The sequence below is a fragment of the Chinchilla lanigera genome, unplaced genomic scaffold, assembly GCF_000276665.1.
Source record: "Chinchilla lanigera isolate Chin_1 unplaced genomic scaffold, ChiLan1.0 scaffold00045, whole genome shotgun sequence".
Taxonomy (NCBI): domain Eukaryota; kingdom Metazoa; phylum Chordata; class Mammalia; order Rodentia; family Chinchillidae; genus Chinchilla; species Chinchilla lanigera.
Window position 1 is genome coordinate 7,907,233 of NW_004955446.1, and position 3,875 is coordinate 7,911,107.

The 3,875-nt window shown below is 42.2% G+C and overlaps 1 long non-coding RNA gene across 2 annotated transcripts in view; it reads right to left on the reverse strand.

Moving 5' to 3' along the window:
- Positions 1–747: 747 nt before the first annotated feature.
- Positions 748–3,875, reverse strand: part of LOC102008788 — a 32,348-nt gene continuing 29,220 nt past the window's right edge. For both annotated transcript variants that reach the window (XR_001235663.1, XR_001235661.1), the window contains one exon: positions 748–1,037. This is a non-coding gene — a long non-coding RNA (uncharacterized LOC102008788). The remainder of the gene's footprint in view (positions 1,038–3,875) is intronic.

Genomic DNA, 3,875 nt, shown 5'->3' on the forward strand with positions numbered 1-3,875 from the left:
AAAAGAATCTTTCAACTTCATTCCTAAAATGGCTAAGCACTGACTATAAATAGCAAAACCTCTCAGATGAAAAACATTTACAGTAGAGTTTTTTCCTCTAAATATATTTTGTTGATACGTTAGGTTTGGGTAGCAGAAGGTGCAGAGGTAAGGAATCTGACATAGTTAATTTATTGTGTTCTGTATGCAGCAGCAAGAATGCTTTTTCTGAAAAATCATTTTGCCTAAGTCCATTTCTTGCTGAAACCCAAGTAGCTGCCCACAGCATTTGATTTCCCACAGCAAGTCATTCCAGGCAAGCCTTGCTGTCCTCCCTCCCCTCCTCCTCCGACTTTCTCTCCATTAGCAGGCTTCCTCTTTCCTTCTGTTACCAATTAGTGAGGTGGGTAAGAAGAAGCCACTCCAGCCTCGTGGTCCCCTGGTCTGTAAAGTTAGGGGTTGGGAATAAGGGGGTCATGGTCCCACATGGAGTGTATCAGTCAGTGTGAGAATTAAGCGTCAGATAAACTTGACATGGAGAATAACCTGCCTCAGGTTCTGTTTTCCCACCCCTTAGGAAAGAAAAGCTAGTTGTGCACAAGCTGATTCAGTGCTCACATTGTTACATGATCAAAGAAGAAATATGTATCTTTTAAGACCCAAATGAGATTTTTTTTAAAGTTGCCAATGCATCCAACACTTTTTCCTCTTGATACTAAATTTATTTTGAAATTTCAAATAACATAAGAGGAAGGCGTAAGATTTTTGTGACTATTCAAAAGCTGCATTTTTTTTTGGAGTAACTCAAGCATTCTTAAGACACTTTCCGGCTTATCATATGACCTGTGAGCATGTGCCCGTCCTCAGCTCAGAAAGCCATTTAGAGCAAACTTATCTGCTCTATAGCGCGCAGGCTCACTTCCCTCTGTGGCCATCTCCTCCATCTGAAATCCTCTTCTGTGACATTTGACAGCTTGTGAGCCTCCTCACCTCCACGCCTGCGATGCCTGACTCCATCTGGACTGGACTGATTCCGACAGCCGGGGAGCCTCCTTGTCCTGAAGGTAGGGGGCAAAATACAGCTGAGAGGAGTAGCTGTGCCAGGCATAGTAGTAATGGAAGTAACAACAAAACTAATATTTTTAATGAGAATAATAGCAGCTGGTATTTGTTGAGCTCCTTTTATGTACTGCATATTTTATGTTCATTGCCTTACTAAATCTTCACAGCAACCATATGAGGTGGGCGTTATAAATCCAGTTTTTCAGAAGGGGAAACTGAGGCTTGGAGAGGGCTATAAAGCCTGGTCACAGTGGCAGCTAGTGGAGCTGGGACTTAAACCAAGGCCATTTGGCTCCTGTAACCTCTGCTGGCAGTTGCTGTTCGTAAACATTTACCTGTGCAGATCCGTGTTGCTTGGACCTGTGTCTATCCAATGTTTCTCAGGAGAATTCTGGAAAAGTGTTTTGTTTCATTTTTCTGTACCATCCAGAAGACTGTGACAATAAGTGCTCAGGAAACACTTCTGCTCAGACTGCATGACTGTAACGCAGGCTAAATATGTAAGAATATATAAACTACCCCAAAGCAGAGCAGATTCTGTCAGATGACTTCCCTGTTGTATCACCCGCTGGGGGAGGAAGTCTCAAGCAACTAAGTTGTACCTGAACTGGCTACTGCAATTGGACTTGATTCTTCCAATCACAGGGTACAGCCCATAGGTTTTGCTTCAGTTGACTTTTTTTTTTTAAGGGCTTCAGTTGGCTAATAGGGATTTTGAATAAAGAAATATAGACAGTTCACTTAAAAGTTTCTATAAGGGCTAAAACAGATTTCAGAGTGATTTCTAATTAAGATCAGTATCCTAGTGTTGAGCTGTTTTGGTATATTAATGAATTTTAATTTGTTCTAATGGTCTTTGGTTTCCTGCTTAATGCCAGTTAAGGTAATAGATTAATTATCCATAAATAGAGGCTTATGTCTTACTGTCACCTCTGGGTTTTAAGGAAGAACCAAGATGCAGATGTATTAATCAAGCACATTTCCGTGCTGTGTCCTTGCCAGCCCCTGGGGTCAGGACCTTTCTCTAACATCACCAGCACTGTTTATGCAATCAGTGATCAATAAATGTATATTGTGGATGAGACCATCATGCTTCTGAAATGTTAAATTTAGACACCTTAAGAATTATAGTCTCAAGAGCAAAAGAGTAATGCTTCAGTTCTTAAAATGAATTGGTACTTATCTGTCAGAGGGAAATAACTAGGAAGGAAGATTTTTAACAGCGTAAATTTCTGTGATATGGAAAATGAAATAATGCCATTGGTTACCTTCTCTCTCTCTCTCTCTCTCTCTTTCTCGTCTCCTTTCCTCCCATCCTTTCTTGAGATTGAACACTGCTCTGTAGTTCAGGATGGCGTTGGACTCACTATGACCTCAAACTTGAGGTGACCCTTCTGCCTCAGCCTCCCAAGTGCTGGGATTACAGGTGTGCGCTTCCATGGTCCACTGTACTCCTTTCTTTAAATCAAGACGCTACATGATGCTTATTTTTTGCTCTCTGTCTGGGTCAGGAAGAAGCTGTGGCCTTCTGTTCCTCTTTCCTCTCTCTTTAGGAAACTGGCAATTTCTCCTTTAATTCTCTCTTTTTAACTTCTACCATTTTTGGAAGGTAAATGTTTCCCTGCCCCTGGGAATGAAAGTGCCAAAGGAGGAAAAGACAGAAGTTGTGCAGGACTCACCTCCTTACCTGCAATTACTTCCTCTCCTCAGCTACCTTACCTGCAATTACTTCCTCTCCTCAGCTATAGGCACTGGCTCACCACGCCCTTTCTTTCCTCATGTCCTGCCTCGCATGACACTGGTCAAGCTTGTCTACAGAACAGCACCTTACACATTTCCGTGCTGTGTAATTCAGGCTGGGCATTCAGGCTGGCAAGCGCATTCACACGAAGCACCCGGAGCAGTGTCTTACTGCTGGGCAGTGGTCCCTACATGTAATCATTTTCTTTCCTTCTGCGCTTCAGGTTTCTTGGCTTCTTGTCTGTGCCTCTTACAATATATTCCACATAAAATGATCAGATTCATCTTCAGATAGAGCTGTTTTGAGCTTATGATATTATCTTAGCAAATGTGAATACTTTTGTTCCTTTATACTATTTCCCATGTGTTCTGCTACCTTTAAGTTGAACCTAGGTCAGGTCAACCTTTGTGACGTAGGATAGTTTGGAGGCATTTGTTCAGAGCCTGCAGAGACTGGCCCTGGTTTTGCTTATTCATTGTCTTTTTCCTCCCTAGCAAGGCTTCCAAGCAAGGCTTCATCTTGCCACACTAGTTTTTTTTTTTTTTTTGGTTTTTGTTTGTTTGTTTTGGAACTTTGTATGCAGAGTCAGGGAGAAAGCTTGAGGTAGAGTAGAACTAGGTCTTGAAGACAATGTCTGGGAGTGGGTTCTGGTGGGAGGGTGGGGAGTAGACCGGAGCAGGCGAGGGCTGTGTGATGTGACAGCCACATGAAAGGAAGGGACCTTTGTGTGGACCAATACTGCCTTTCACAGGGTTTGAATAATGCAAAAAGAGGATTTGATGTTTTAAAATTTCTCCCTGGTGGCTAAGTTGTTTTTCTGTGATAATAATTCCTATCAAAGAACAAAGCATGGTTTCTATTTGGGGCCTTAAGTTTTGCTTTGATTTTACTGGCTGGTAGGAACCATACCATTTGTAATTCTAGATTTTTTTTTTTTTTTTTTCTGGTATCAGGGATCGAACTCATGACCTTGTGCTTGCCGGGCAGGTGCTGTGCCACTGAGCTAAGTCCCCAGCCCCTTGTAATTCTAGATTTGGTATGCATAAATCCTCAGTAAATTCTTGACATAGGGTTTGGAGTTACAGCTCAGGGT